Below are 16,757 nucleotides of genomic sequence, written 5' to 3'. Positions count from 1 at the left end.
TGAGTTCCTGATAATTACATTATTATTATTGTTGTTTCATAATTTTCGAACCAAAAATTAGATGTTTTTCTTTTTTTCCTTGTGTTGACGTCATTGTGGCAAGTTGGGGTGTTTTATCGTACCTTGGCATTAATTTGGTTACTAGCACATAGTTTCAAGGTCATAAGTTGTAGGCCGCTTGAAACAGCTATTACACAGTTTGAAGAGTTAGGAGTGTCAGGCGTTTGACTTGCAGCTTTCGTTACAGCGTCTAAATTGCAGTATTGGATTGCGTCCAGCTTCTATGGCTGGTAAAAAAGTTATATCGCTTTCGTAATATGGTAAGAAATACAATGTAACAGTTAGGTATAGTATATATGACTAGTTTAATTAGTCGGAAATTACTCTGTTTCCTTGTCTTATTCTTTCGATTATGTTTAAGTACTGTGTCTTCATAGTATTGTTTCACTATTTCTAGAAGGAATTAAGTATTAACGAAGTAAAGAATAAGCAGAAGCCCACTTTGATTGACGTTTACTATTTCTCATACTTCATTGAGAATGTTTTGATCCCCAATTGTGCAAACTTCTAGTATGTGTGTGTGTTTCTTTTTGTTGTTGTTGTTGCTTACACTGCTATAGATATGAGCTCCTTCATGGCTAAGCGGTTAGCGTACGCGCCTTTGGTGTGGGAGACCCGCGTTCGATTCCCGGCGGGAGTGGTTCGGAGTCCATGTTAATCAGTAAGTCCACGTCTCATACAGCCTCGTTGCAGAAAAGGATATTAAAATCAACTCAGCACTGCTTTACAGATGGAGTTGTTTGATTCAGGGTTCGAATGATGCTTTTTACGGGAAGCAGGCTCGTAGCCAAGGGGTGGGTCCAGACCCCCCCCCTTCGGATCCAGAAATGAAAAATATTAAGGAAAGATGAAACATAAAGAAACAGATGAATCAGCCTCAAAAATATAAAGCTACAATAAGCGTTTTGGTTACTCTTTCTTACGAGGAGCTTTGTGTGGAGGAAACGGGAGGGGGGGGCAGATCAAGTTGAAATTGGATATTATTGTAACGGAACATTCCGAATTCCATCTAGCTCCATGTTAACCGTATGCAGCGGCGCAAATCTGTCTTCAACATTGGGAGGGACGTGTAAGACAGTTCTCATAATTTTTTTAAGGATGTTCAAATTATGAAGTTGAAAAACAATGCTGCGGAGGATCAGGGGAGCAGAGTTGTCTTCAAAATTGTGAGGCGGGCAGATTTAAGGCTTATTCTGGGGTGGGGACATCAATTTCATCTTACTTTCCTTTGTGGCAATCGGACACAAATCATCACATTTCTCTCCAAAAAACGCATTTCAAATCGGATTATTGAGGGGAAAGTCCCCCCCAGTTCTAAGATTGGAGGGGACATGTCCTCATGCCCCCGGGATTTGCGCCAGTAACCCTATGGACTACAAATGACGATCGATAAACCGGTTCTTTCAGATAGCCTGTCAGAACTTAAGCAATGCCCAGAATTACCAATAATATGAACCATTTTGAATTTCGCGGCAACACTAATCCATTTTATAGGGTGTCTTTACTCCCGAAAGAGATCTCGTTGCTATCCTTGACGGCATTGAACTAAGATAAGAGAAATAGAAAGAAGACGAGAAGAACCGAGTTCGAATGACCTCGGAAGACTATGTCTTTGTCAATACTTTTTTCTATTCTTTTACGCAAGATTTCTTCATAATTCTTTAATTAAAATACTTACTAACATATCCTCATTTTATTGTCCTAACAAATCAATATGGATATGTTGTCAGTAAAATAGTTTAGATTGATCGAACCCCTGGTGTGATAACCACAGTATTTCGTCACGGACCTCCCGTATTGCGAAATCGTGGCTACGTGCCTGCGGGGAGGGGGCGACTTTTCAGATATACAATCGAAGCATTTTATTTCTCAGTGATGCAAGATATAATATATAGTATATAATATGTAAAATATGAAATGAGGGAAAATATTTTCCCGGCAAGGGAGAAATTCTTTGGCGAGTTGGGGAAATTACTTGACGAGAGGGAAAATCTTCATCCTCCCGTTGATTCAAATCTTGATCTAAGATCATGCGAGTAGGATTCCATATTATGCTGTAGGTGTAGGTAGTACACTGTCTTGGCGCTGAATAGGACGCTAAGCTTCAAGTCAACCACATGTCTGTAATAACCTATTGCGATTGAATGGTAATGTAACGTAATGTACGATATGTGCATTTTCTAGATGCCATAAAATTATAATTTTAATTGAACATTCCACGATTATGTACTTCAGGTTAAAGGAGTTTGATGATTAATTGAAGTGAATAATCGAGGCAGTGATTCTCAATCTTCTTGACTTACGATACACTTTACTAAACCCCAGTGACATCGATATATTTGTTTAGATTTTGGATTGCTTTCCAACAAGTCGAGCCGCGCCAAAGCTGTGTAGGCTTACTAAGTTAAGTGAACTAATCCTAATCTAAATCCATTGTTTTCGGGGGCGCAGAAATGGACAGTGACACTTCCGATACTATTTAAATCAAAATTCAGCCGAGCAACTTGGGGAGGGAAAGAGGGGAGACGGATCTTACAAATGATCGAAAATAACCGATATGAGAGAGCGTTTCGTAATAGTAAAAAAAGTGACTGACTAACGTAACATACATGTATTACTGGTTTTCTTATTTTCACCCAACGAAGCAGGTAATTAACGCTAGTACTAGGTATGTGTAGACTAAATGAGGTGATTTGTTTCGTGACCCTTCGAACAATGTACGAAGCGGATGCAAGCAGTTAATACATGGAGTTAGCTTACCTAAATTTAGATTTCGCTTTCCGAAATCTTAATGGATGTATTAAGTGCTTTCGTTACTTACACTCTCCATCTCTAAATACAAGGATTCAAAACACATTTTCGATTCCAAACTATGACTCTGCTAGACAAAGAAAGCATAGGCCAGTGTATGTTTTACTTCATTTTCATATACGTGCTCGTAGGTTTTCTCGGGGATTTGGTTTCCTCCCACTTTCTCATTTCACCAAATATTCCATAATCATTAACTTGCTTTAATCACCGACTTCCTTAGCCTAACAGCATAATCGTGGGACATTAAACTCAAAGACTTTATTTTTATTTTCAAGTAATTACTTTTCTCTCCCTTATTTATTTTTAATTTAATTTCTCTTTCAATTTCCCTCTTTTAGGAACATGAACATAATTTGCAATTCTTTCTCATTATAATAACACTATTAAAAGTCCCATATGAAGCTCACCACGTTGGAACCCAGCGGAAACAGATAAACAACGAATATTGTCGAAAATATGTATTGCTTACAGCGGCGTAGCGAGCATTACAAGATTGGGAGGGGGATGAAACTTGAAATTGCCAAGTCTTGATTTTTATCTTTAAAAAAATGTCGTCTTGATAAAAAAAAATTGCCAAGTGTTTCGAAAATCTTACAAACCCTATGAAAAACTATTACAGCAACCTTATTTTCATATTCGTTCCATTCCATGCCCCGTCTGAGACACGAATAAGATCAGCCCTTGTTCCGCTCTCGAGTCCAATTTAACATCTAACCTCAGGATCATTATCATCACCCACGAAGCACAACTGTTAATTTGATAACTCATGGCTATGTTAGGTAACCTCCGCCAGCTAATCTTCACGAGAACCTTTAAAGTTACAATCAGTTGTAGAAATGCATTTAAAAACGTAGAATAAGGTAGGTTATATTTACTGTTTGTGATGTAGAAGTGCCTAATTTACATATGAAAAATTCAATTGAGTTGTTCAGTGAGAGACCAGGCTAACTTACATCCAGGTCAAGATTGAGATTTTGACGGAACAGCATACTAATGTCATTAATTGACCTTTGCCTCAACCACTTGTCTGTGTGGCTTGTCCTGAGACAGGGGCGGATCCAGGGAGGGTCTATCTCCCCCAAGAAGAGGAAACTTTGTGTATTTTAATATAAAATAAAACCCACCCAGAGTTGAATCTCTTAAAAGTAGCTCTATCTTGTAAGTAGTGGCATTACAACCCACCGCCCCCCAGTAGTCCATCCTGGATCCACCCCTGTTGTATACTAAGCCAAACTATGAATATCAGTCGTATCCTTTGTAACGTGCTGTTTTCATTTGTTTCCTTTTCTTTCAGAAAGTTAAAATTGTCAGTTAGCCTAGTCTCTCGCTAAACTGTCAATTGTCACAAAACACACCAATAATTGTTGATGCCAACTAAAACATACATATCCAAAGTCTACAAAATATATCACATTATTTAAGTTTTTTCTTTTTTCTTTCTTTTTTTTCTTTTTTTTTTTTTTTTTCAAAATTGCTTGCAATGTTTTTCTTCGTGCCAAGCATCCGAATGTCATCTTGAATTCTGACCTTCTCATTTCACTACAATTCTTTGAAGTGTAAGACTGCGCAGCTTTTTTTTTCCCCTCTCTCTCGCTCTCTTCAGTCCTTCAGTCTCCCCCCACTTTGATTTCATGATTTCGCACTCTGATGAAAGGTATTAAACACCAAAATGGAAAAGTACTAATATATAACCTCTCTTTTAGTAGCCCCTCCAACCACACGCCCGGGGCACGTGCCTTGCTTGCTCGCCCATAGCTCTGTGAGCTATATAAGTAAAATACAATGCGCGCGCATATGTAAACTTGGTGCCAGCTTTGATTCTCACTGAGAGAGTATACATATAATGTTGGTTCGAATTCCGTCAAAACCATAGGCTCATTTTTGTGTAACCTTGGTACTGAAGAAGACAGTAGACTTCAACAAATATTCCTGTCGGGCCTCGATGGCTCAGTGGTAGAGCGTTCACCTCTGGTGTTTGGGATCTTTGGTTTGATCCCAGCTCGCGCCAAGTAAACTTTGTGGTGGACAAACACCGTGTGAGTGGATTTTCTCGGGGTTCTCCCGTTTCCTCCCACTTTCTTCATTCCACCATTTCATTCATTATATCATCATCAGCGTCTCCTTTAGCCTAGCCGGTATACCCGTCATTATTGATACAACTATTATATACAGGATGCATCAGAAGTCCCTTGTCATCCTTTCTGAAAACTACAGGGATGTAGTTACATTGATTGCGAGATAAGAGATACACATTAGGCCCAGAGGGATACTTTCGGATTACATCACGCGGACGGTCGCCATCTTAGATTCGAAATTGTAATATGGACGATAAGTGGGTAATGTGATACATGGCCATGCACTAAAATGTTCTGAGGATGTCAAATATGCAATCAGATATCATGTAACTTATTCTGGTGAAATGTTATTGGCAGTGAACCAAGTGAGACTATATGTAGTGGTATGTCATACCCTTCTGTTTTTTTTTTTCAGTGATAGAGACATACCGTTTCTGGTTTTTTAGTGATCAAGATATACCTTCACGGAAGAATAAATGCTAAATACCATTAATAAATCCATTTTTTATACGTATTGACGAATAGCTTTGCACATAAAAAGATTTTATTTCTTATGTAGATTCTAAGTTGACAATACTGACATTTTTACCTTTTTCTACCTTTTGTTTGTAAAATGAGGTGTTTTCAAAGAAGTTCATCTAGTTTATATTTTGATGTGCCGTATTGAATTGTTTCTTTCGTATGTATGTATGTGTCGTCTTGTCTGAATTCTTATAAGCGTCGTCTTTTGAGCATGGGCGGATTTAGGGGATTGCTGTGGGGGCAGATCTTACGGGAGTTTGAAATACCCCTCATTCGAGTGTGTGGTCCAGGAGTTTTCCCGCTGGAAATTGTTAATATTAAAAGTCGGTTTTTGAGCACTTTCGTGTATAATTCTCTGATACAAGGTAAGGGCTATTTTTATTTATTTTTTTCCAGAAAGTTGTTCACGATGGATGGATCAGTCTCTCCGTTTTTTCTCCGTAACTAAAAGAAGCTTTCCAGTGGTTTTCAGACATTATGTAAATAGAAATGCAATCTTGTAGGCTTCACACCTCACTGCATTTGAACATTTAGATAGCCGATATGTCGAGTCAAAATCGTAATAAAACACACCGCCTCTGATTTTTCCCACTTCGAACAAATTTCCCTGTTATAGTCAGGGGTAAAAGCGAGGGGGAACGCGGGGGACGCAGTTCCCCACCTCGAAAAATATGTAGGGCGTCCCCCAGATCCTAAAATGGTACAATGGGCAGAGATAGGCAGGAGGAACGGCGTGGAGTGATGCCGCTACCTACCGTCCCCCCACCTTTTCAGGTCCACTTTTATCCCTGGTTATAGTATATGTTCCACATGTTCCTACTGAGCAATAAACATTTGCAGAAGCTTCTTCCAATTGCTGTGGACACAAAGTAGGATATAGGGTCAAATTTGTGCACAGACGATGGCGATACTTTGTTCTAGATGATAAAAATTATGAATATTTACTGCACAAACCATAGCCTTAACTTTTCCACTTAGCTAGAAATTGAACAGCGTTAGGTCCGGTGATCGAGCAGCCATTCAACTGCCTCTCGTCGATCAACCCATGTTCTAGAGAATTGTTCAAGTAGTGACGCAATACGAATCCATAATGAAGAAAGCGCCATGGTGTTGAAAAAACTGCGAGAATGTACCATCCTCGGGCATCGCAGCTCGCAATATCTATCCCTGTACGAGCGTGAGGTATTATTCCGCAGTTAATTTTATGGAATGAAAAAGTGACTGATTAGACGTATTCCTCATTTGTCTGCCAACAACATAATTAATTTTCTTTGCGCTGGTCATGTTGGAGGGGTCTTGCACGCGGGGTTGTCAGGTGACCAATTGTGCATGTTCTGCCTATTAACCTTCCCATTTACGTAGAGGTCAGCTTCATCTGAAAAGAGTATTTGCATAAAAATGTTAACCATAATTACTCACTGCACTTGGCGATCAACATCGTTCTCGTGGAGATGTTGCTTCATTTGCACCTTGTACGGATGCACTTATACACGCGCAGACCCTATGACTCAACCCACATTGCATTAATAAATGACGTGTGCTCCTCTGGGGCCACATCGAGAAAGAAGTCAGCACTGCCGTAGGCGTTGCTTCATCTGTAGCTCTCTACGATCGTCCGCTACGACGTATGTCCACGAATGTGCCCATCTCCTCAAATTTAGTTAATTACTGTGACACTGCAACATGTAACACAGTCACATTGTGGATGATTCTGTTTGCAATCGGTAACCACTGTAGGCACTCCTCCCGCTCCACAGTTTGAATATTTCGATGCATTCCTCACGTGCTAACGGTATGGTTCTACATCTAGAAGAAAGAGGTAAATACAACGTTCAATTGGCAATAACTTTTCACCAAATTAAGCTCCATGGAATCTGATTGCATATTTGACATACTGAGAAAATTCTAGCCCGTGGCCATATATATATCACATTACCCACCAGTTTATAACAAACAAATTTAATCCAAAATGGCGGCCGTCTGTGAGAGTATTTCCAAACGGCCTAATGTGTATCACCCATCTCACATTCAATTAAACTACACCCGTGTAGAATTTAGAAAGGAACTTCGTATGATGTATACAGGGTGTTTCGAAAGTCCTCTGACGTTACAACAAAACGTAAGAGGAAAAACCATTTCTAAATATGTTGTTTTCAATCTAAAGTGAACACTTTTTAAATCGGAGGAGCCGTTTGGGCTGTACTCTTTATGCGCCCAATGTGGAATGAAAATGCAATGTTACATTTACCTGGATCCACAACATATGTGAATGAAGTTACTGTTTGAAATGGGGACTAGCCATCGACATGTTAGCGTAAAAATCAGTAACTTCATTCACTTATGTTGTGGGTCCAGGTAAATGGCAACGTTGCATTTTCATTTAACATTGGACGCATAAAGAGTGTACAGCCAAACGGCTCATCCGATTTTGAAAATTCCTTCAACTTACATTGGAAACATCATATTTGGAGACGGTTTCCCAATTACATTTTGTTGTAACTCTGATAATAATCGAGTTACTTTATGTCAGGGGACTTTTGAGACACCCTATATATCTTATGGAATATATGTTTGATGTCCCTATAACTGTAGTATAATTTAGTTTGTTTTAATTTACAAGTTATTACAAGTAGATTCTGACTTACATGCGTACGAGTTTGTATGTAACTAACTAATGAATTCTATTTCATGAAATTTACATTGAAATATTTAACACAAAATCTTTTATATTCATGCTTAACTTAGTGACTTTGCTTTGGACTGCAACTGATTATTGTACCCCATTATTGCTTGAGAAGAAAACCGATGTCCGAATCTTCATTTGGAGAAACCAAAGAACTATTGGAATGCTGAGGATTGCAATCATTAATTTCTACACTTCAAGGTGCGTAAATTATATCTAGGTATATTCTGTGTTTATTGTTATAATTACTATTACTATTATTGGGTTTAGAATCAATCAAGTACTTCATGATATTTTAGAGGGATCAAGGTGGCTGCCAGATAGATAAATATTTGAGCGTCAGGCCCTTATTTCTTTTCAATTTTATATTTAATCAATGTCTATTCCCCCCCCCCCTCATTATTCCACCAAATCGTATTCCAAGATCATCAATTTTCAATACTCATTTGTGACTGTCAGCATACATAGCATAACCGTAGGAAGTAAAACAAAGATTTATTTTTATTTTTCGTTTTCATGTCTTTTCTCCATAGCTGTGAAAAATAACGCCTTCAACATCATAAATTTGTATGCTACTTGCCTGCTTTCGAGCACAATAATCAACTATTTGGACATTACGAAGCAAAGCAGGTCTACGTTGTAGTTAGCATAGTTAAGGATGTGACATAATGATATTGGTGTTGCGATGTTCAGCCTAAACAGTGCAAGTAAATAAATCTGTAACAATTGTATTGGTGTTTAGCTTACATGTCCTCCAGACGGGCCATTTTTTTTTTTTTTTTACATCTTGTTACTTCTACTCTATATGAGGGGTCGCGGTGGCTCAGTGGTGGAGCGTTCACCTCTGGTGCTTGGGGTCCTGGGTTCGATCCCAGTCCCCGCCAAGTGAACTATGTGGTGGACAAACACCGTGTGCGTGGGTTTTCTCGGGGTTGTCCCGTTTCCTCCCACTTTCTTCATTCCACCATTTCATTCATTACTCATCACCACCGTCTCCTTTAGCCTAACCGGCATAATCGTGGGACGTAAAACTCAAAGATTTCATTTCATTTCTACTCTATATGAAGTATATTCTGAGGTTGTGTTTTTGGGGACGTGGTAGCTCAGTGATGGAGCGTTCACCTCTTCTGCGTGGAGTTCCTGGATCGATCCCAGCACGTGCCAAATGGGCTTTGTGTTGGACAAACACTGTGTGTGGTTTTCTCGGGGTTTTCCCGTTTTCTCTCACAGTTTTCATTCTACTATTTCATTCATTCTCATGATTATAGTCTTCTTTAGCATACCCGGCAAAAGCGTGGAACGTAAAACTCAAAGATTTCATTTCATACAAACTTTGGTTCAAAGTAACCCCATAGATGAAGATATTTTGCACCACATACGAAAAAGTATGTTCAACATACTAACATAATGTTTGTCTGCAATGTTTTCTCTCCTGTATTTATACATTTCACTTTTTACACAAAACTGCATGTGTAACGAATTTTTGTTACGAAATTCGAGACGAGACATAGCTCTTCCAATAGAAACAGATACAGTTTTCGAGACGAGACAACTTTCGCGACATCTTTGCGAGAGGTGACAGTCTCAAATCATTTCTCGTGCGCACCCCTAGCCCATATCGTGCGTTATCAAAAAGCATGTTAATGAGAAATAACAACATGTAAATACAATATAGGTAGTTAAAAACATTTTTGTTTTCATTCTTCAGTAATGCATTATTATTAACCTCAGTATTTTATAGTCCATTCTTAATCTTAAGGTGATATATAATTAAGTTTTGAATTCGGTTAACTTATTTTGTTTCTCAAATTGTATTAAAAATGTATGTACAAACATGTTTATTTTCATTCTTGAGGGCTTAAAGTCACTATAGTTATTAAACATAGTAATTAATATTGTACTCTCAACGTTAAAATAATATACAGTTAATTTTTGAATTCAGTTAACATTTTTCTTACTGAAATTGCTTTAAGAAGTATGTAAAAACTTTTTTATTTTCTTTCTTGAGTGCCAAAAGTGATGCACAGTTATTAAGATTAGTACTTTATACTCTATTCTTAATTTTAAACTGATAAACAGTGCGTTTCTGAATAAATTATGTCAAGTTATTTGAGTGACGAACACTGGTACAAAACCCTAACTACCACTGGAACATTTCGATTTTGAGATGACTACTACCGGTGCAATACAAGGGATTTTAAAATATTGTTTTTCCTTCAACGGCTATTCGATTTTGAATTCTGACTACATGGTCATATATAGGAAGGATCAGTGTCTCTTTCCAACTATGGTACAGCTCCGACCGATTCACGGTGCTCACAGAAGAGACAAAAGAGTATGTTTTCAACCTTAAAGTAACGACCACTGGTGTTTTTGCCCTGGTATGCAAAAGTAAGTGGGTACCCCAATGGGGTAGAGGGGTACTATGCGGTACCTAATTTCTGCATTTTAGATATATGGAAATACATGTGTCTAAAATGTAAAGAACTGATATTTGTTTACCGAAAACTGCAACTCGGTAAGCCTTACGGATACCGAGACATGGGAAAATAAAGAGCGACACGATATGTATGTGGGGCTTGCATACTTGAAGGTACAATTTGGAAAATGAATTCAAATATGACTAACGGCTATCAAGATATTGTCAAATAAAGAGAAGACCAATACAGGTATGGGATTTTCGTATTAGATGATAAAATTTCCGAAACCGGTCATGGAAAGTTAATAAACACCAGTAGCAATTCCATCTTCAAGTAATTAGATATTTCCATGGGGTGTTAGAACATCTTACAGTCTACCAAGATTAAATTTTAAAAGCTTTTGAAAATATAACTTGACATTTGTAAAGAGTATTAGAAATATGTATTTACCTAAAACTTGCAGCTAGTACATCTAACATATAGAGAAACACCGTGAAATAAAAGAGTATGAGATGTTGAAACTTCGGAAAAATTATTGGTCCCAACAAAATTAAATAAGATGGTATTTCTATGGGTTAAGTAAGTACCTCAGTACAATTTCGATGGAAAGATTAGTTCTAGGTTTTCTTCAGGCAGTTCCAAAGGTTCATCGAGCTGTGTAAAAGAGTGAAAATTCCCTGTGAATATCTAATATAGTAACCAAAATATAACGAGTCATTTATTTTATGACGTAAAAATAGAGATCTTTAAGGATTTGTACTTCTGGGTCTTTGCTATAAGAAAGAAATTCAAAAACCTACTGTATATGCCTTAATATGCAATTAAATCAGTGAGGACACAGTAACTTAGTGGTGGGGTGTGTACCTAGTATGTTTTGCAGAAACTACACTGGAGTATTCTCTTAATTCCCAGAGATACGATCACACTTAACTGCCCATTTAATTTTAAAATGAAATTAAGGCAAGTGAATGTTGATGATAGAATTGATGGAGTGTAAAGGTGGGAGGAAACGGGAGTACCCCGAGAATACCCACGAATACAATGTCGACTACAAACTGACTTGGACACGGATCAAACCAGGGACCCAATACACCAAAGGTACGCACTCTACCACTAAGCCACCATGCCTCCACCCATTTAATTGTCTATTAAGGTGTATACGGTAGTTTTCTGAAATTTCTTCTTCTTACAGCAAAGACTCAACAGTACAAATCCATGTGGGTCTCCATTTTTACGACGTCGTAAAATACATAATTACTTATATCTCGGTTGCTATATTAGATATTGACAAAGAATTTTCATTCTTTTTGTACGCTAGGAATTATCACGCTTGGATTTACCCGAAGAAAACTTCGAGCTGAATTAATCTTTCGATCGGAATTGCCCTGACGAGTGTGAGGTACTCACTTAACTCATGTAAGTACCATCTTATTTAACTTTTATTAAGATCAAAAGTTGTTTTATGAAATTTCAAGATCTAATACTCTTTTATTTCACGGTGTCTCTCTAGCTGTAAGATGTACTGGCTGGAAGTTTTGGGTAACTCTATTCTCTTTTCTAATACTCTTTACAAATGTCAAATTATATTTTCCAAAGCTTTTAAAACTTAATCTTTTTAGACCCATGATGTTCTAAAACCCCATGGAAATACCCAGTTACTTTAGGATGAAATTGCTACTGGTGCTTATTCAGATTTCATGATCGGTTTCGGAAATTTTACCAGCTAACACGAAAACCCCATAACTGTGTGGGTCCTCCCTTTATTTGACAATATCTTGATAGCCATTAGTCATATTTTCATTAATTTTCTAAACTACTGTCAAGTATGGAAGCCCCACATACCTATGGTGTTCCTATTTATTTCACCATATTTCGGTAACTGTTAAACATACCGACTTGCGGTTTCGGTAAACACACACCTGTAACGTTCTTTATAAGTTTATTAAGATATATTTTAGAATGTTTAGAAATGGGAGATCTGCGAATGCCATAGTACCCGAAAACCCCCATAAGGACGTGTGTGTAGTGTATTGAATTGAAACTACTTTTGAAGTTGTTGTTAGCCCTCAGTAATTACGTTTTCGAAACTGCACAATCTAGTACGCAAAACTCACACTTCTATGGTGTTGTCCTTTATTTTCCCATACCTCGGTATCCATAAGGCTTACCGAGTTGCGGTTTTCTGTACTAAACAGATATCAGTTCTTTACATTTTAGAGACATATATTTCCACATATCTAAAAATGCAGACATATTAGGTACCCCATGGTACCTCGAACGCCAGTGGGTACCCACTTACTTTTGCATAGTAATACATTTCGAGTTGTTCAGCATCAACAAACACTTTTTTTTAAATTCATCATTTTTCTACCAGAAACCCAAAAGTCCATACCTGACCGAACAGATTTTGTCCATTTAATCTAAAAAAATGTTAAATATTTTAAAATGTAACATTTTAAATATTTTTGGATTTTTGTTTCAGGTATTTCATGTATCAAAACAAAACCAGGATTCTGCATGAAAGACAGCGAAAAGAAGCAGTGTAATTTGTGGCTAAAAGCACGTCCTTTCTGAAGACAGATCCGATTGTATTTACATTCTTTTGTACAAATATGTAACCTTAATAAATATACTGCTCCGCAAATTATTTGTTTCTTCCATAAATTAGAATAAATGTATGTCTGTTTAAAGAAAATGTTTGTTAGCGTTAAATCTTTTCAACTCTTTTTCTCTGTAAATAAGAACATTATACCTTGCAACATTTTTTTTTATCATTGTGCAATTCCGATTGGATAAAGTAAATCTGCACGAAGCACTATTATTTCAGTCATACATTAATAACTAATGTATTGTTCTGTGAATAAGGCAATGGTATAGTGAATATGTTTTAACATAAAATCTGTAACTCAGCTTTTCAGTAGTCAACTTTATTGAGAATCCGAAGAAAGAAAGAAAAAATGTTGGACTTAACGAATTTCAAAATTATTTTTGTTCGAATTCTGGACTAATCCAAATTATCCAGAGAAATCATTTATGTTGCTCTCTACAGATGTATCCTTTCTCCAAATCGTATGAAAAGGAGACTTTATACATCGCTATATTTTGTATGTACTATGTTTCGTATTTATTTAATCACTTTGTACCTTTCTCTAGTGTTGACAAGGACGCAAGTGTCAATCGAATAATTTAGTGTTTCACTCATGTAACCTTGTGACTAACGTACGTCCTGTCGGTATATATATGTTACTGGGTTCGGTTAGCGACAAACAATTTTTAGTGTTAAACAAATACAAAAATCTACACGCAATGAGATACGATTATCTTTGCCTCATAGACAATACCAAGCAACTAACGGTACTGAGTGTGGTTGAGTTTACTAGTGGTATTATCTGGCTAAAATCAATGTTCCGAGAGCTATACTTCTTTTTGTGCTCTGAATGCAAACTTTGATATAACCGTTTTAAATTATTGTACATCTATCTATCTATATAGCTATATCTATATATATGTATACAATTGTAAACTAGAAACTTGCGAGTAATTCTGAGAATCATCGCTCTTCCTTTAAATAATGTATGAGACTATTACACTGCTCGTTACTTAAAATGTTGAACTAAGAAGGATACATCCAGGAAAGTCCAAATTTGCAGAATGTATAGAGCAGGGAAGGATAAATATGTTTGGTCGATGGCTGCACAGCTTCTCATACCTGTGAACTCCGCCAGCTACAGTTGAGCTGTGGCATTGGATCGTAAGACGCATGGCTTACCATACCAGAAGAGAACATCCTCTCGATGTCTCGCTGTGTTACAGTCGTTCTGGTTGTCAATGTTGGGTCAGTTCTGCTCTGCTATAACCACGTTGTCACACAGCGAATACAGCGGTAAGTTTAACCCTTAACGTAGCAAGCCTAAGTCGTCAAAGTTGTTTACCAAGCTGGAGTCTTCTGGGGACCCCAAGTATTATTTTAATTTCTCAACATAGTATTGCAGAGGGTTACTCCAACTATTATTTTTTGGATGTCTAGAAGCATACTTAAGTTAAATGAACATTGTTGACGTCAAATATTATGTATATTTGAACACTATTCAGTTCTTCATACAATTTCATAATTGTGTGTTCGTAAATCTGAAACACAGGTTTAACAATGGAGTTTTTACATTTTGAAGTGTGTTTTTATTTTTTGTATTTTTTAAAGAAACGCATCGTTGATCTAATCATGTAATTGATATCTCAAAGGGTTGCAGGATACATATAAAAATCGAGAATAAATTAATTCTTATAATTGCGGCAGTATCACCAAATATCACTCTCTGGGGTCCCTAGAGTACCCCGCTTGGTATGTTATGGGTTAAGCATATTCGACACTTACTATTAGATATCGGCTTGGGAACTTTGGCGTAGCTACCCTGTCTCCTTGAAGTTGCATTTTTAATGGGGAGTACTGTTTAGGAATCATCTTGTGAGGGAAAACGTTTTCATCTGACACCATGTTTTTAATTATAGCTTCATTTAAAAAATAACTTATCTGTTAATTAAAATGTTCAGAGAAGTTATTTCTGGAAAATCCTATTCACGCCTCTTGTGGTAACAACTTCTGAATTTTGGAAGAGGATATTTTAAGGTAAAGAATGAGGTAAAGTCGTCTTTATATAGTACACACGGAAAAGAAAGTATTTGACAGTTGACCAATTTTCTTTTGCCAATAGCTCGGCAACAAATTAATTAATTTGGATCTTTTTGTTGTTATTCTTCGAATAGTTATAACTTGACAACCTACCAAAGTCGGTACTCTGATAGGTTAATTTATTGTTGAGTTTTTAGGAAAACAAATTTTGTCAAGTGACGAATATTTTCTTTCGTGACTGTACAAGCAATGGATGATAACGGCTTAATAAATGACTGTACGTAAGTCTTTTTTGAGTTTGAACATAGGATTGTACATGGCTGTGCATTTTGCATTATTATTGAAGTGCTGCAACTAAGTTATTGCAAAAGGTATGATAAATTCTTACAGTAATATTGTCACATATTGATTTACTCTGTATGAAAACTAAAATAGTTTAACATATGGTTACCCTCCTTTGTGCCAATAATTTTAAAATTAACTCTTGTGCCACTTTTCAACACTTGGCTTTGCAGTAGCTTTCCAAAGAATTAGCAGGAAGTCCAAACTTACACCCTGCAGATAAATACATTTCTCTGGACAGTTTCACTGCTCCAAACTAAGATTTGAAAAGTGTAGTATTTTTAATTTTATTATTATTGGCACAAAGGAGATCAACCATATTTTAAGCTATTTTTGTTTCCATACAGAGAAAAACAATATGTGGCAACATTACAGTAAGAATGTATCATGCATTTCTCAGTATGTTGCAGCACTTCAATAATGGTGCACTATACGTACAATCTAGATCCTGAATATGTCCAATTCATATATTACAACAAGGCAATACGTATGCGATACAGGTAAAATCCATATATTTCATATGGACAATCTACAAGCTACATACATCCAGTCCATACATTACATATGGCCAGCCTGTACGCGACATACGTGTAATCTATATGCCGCATGCAGACAGTCTGTAAGCTACATATGTGCACTCTGTATGGTGCATACGGATATTCTGTATGCTGTATCGGGACAAGCTGTGTGCGACATAAGGAAAATCTGTATAATACATAGGTACAATACGTACACTGTATCTAGTCGTACGTACGGGGCACAAGTACAAAATAGATGCTGTCTCGGGGTTGAACGCAAGAAACACACGTACAGAACGTATATTGCATACTTCTTGAAATTACGCTCCGTCCCGATAGTCAGTGAGTGTCGTCATTATTAACCCACATGCTACATACGATCCTGACGTCACAAAGCTAGATATTACCTCCGTATATACTTGTTACTGTAGATGACGTCACACGAATGACGTCATTGCACTTATGTAGACAGTACGTATAATACATACTTTTTCAGCTATACGTTTGCTGCAGGATGCTATATACGGTTGTACGTTAAGTCCAGAAACTACAGGAATTACGAATGTAACCTACGTTTTTAAGTATGCCACCTACATTTTTTTTTCTCAGTGTAGATCCATCAGAATTCCCGCAGACCTGTACAAAGGGAAATACATTTTCCCTCCGTTTTTACATGCATACGAGCTGCAAAAGTACTTG

At 37.1% G+C, this 16,757-nt stretch overlaps 1 long non-coding RNA gene across 1 annotated transcript; it reads left to right on the top strand.

Moving 5' to 3' along the window:
• Positions 1-224: 224 nt before the first annotated feature.
• On the top strand, positions 225-13,151 carry LOC145679825 (uncharacterized). The gene is made up of 3 exons (XR_014130572.1): positions 225-320; positions 8,214-8,352; positions 13,054-13,151. It is a non-coding gene; the product is annotated as an uncharacterized LOC145679825 (long non-coding RNA).
• The last annotated feature ends 3,606 nt before the right edge of the window (positions 13,152-16,757 follow it).

Source organism: Thermobia domestica, chromosome 2 (genome assembly GCF_964235325.1).
Source record: "Thermobia domestica chromosome 2, izTheDome1.hap1.1, whole genome shotgun sequence".
Classification (NCBI taxonomy): Eukaryota; Metazoa; Arthropoda; class Insecta; order Zygentoma; family Lepismatidae; genus Thermobia; species Thermobia domestica.
Note: the sequence above shows the minus strand (reverse complement) of the source record. Positions and strands in the feature narration are given on the sequence as shown.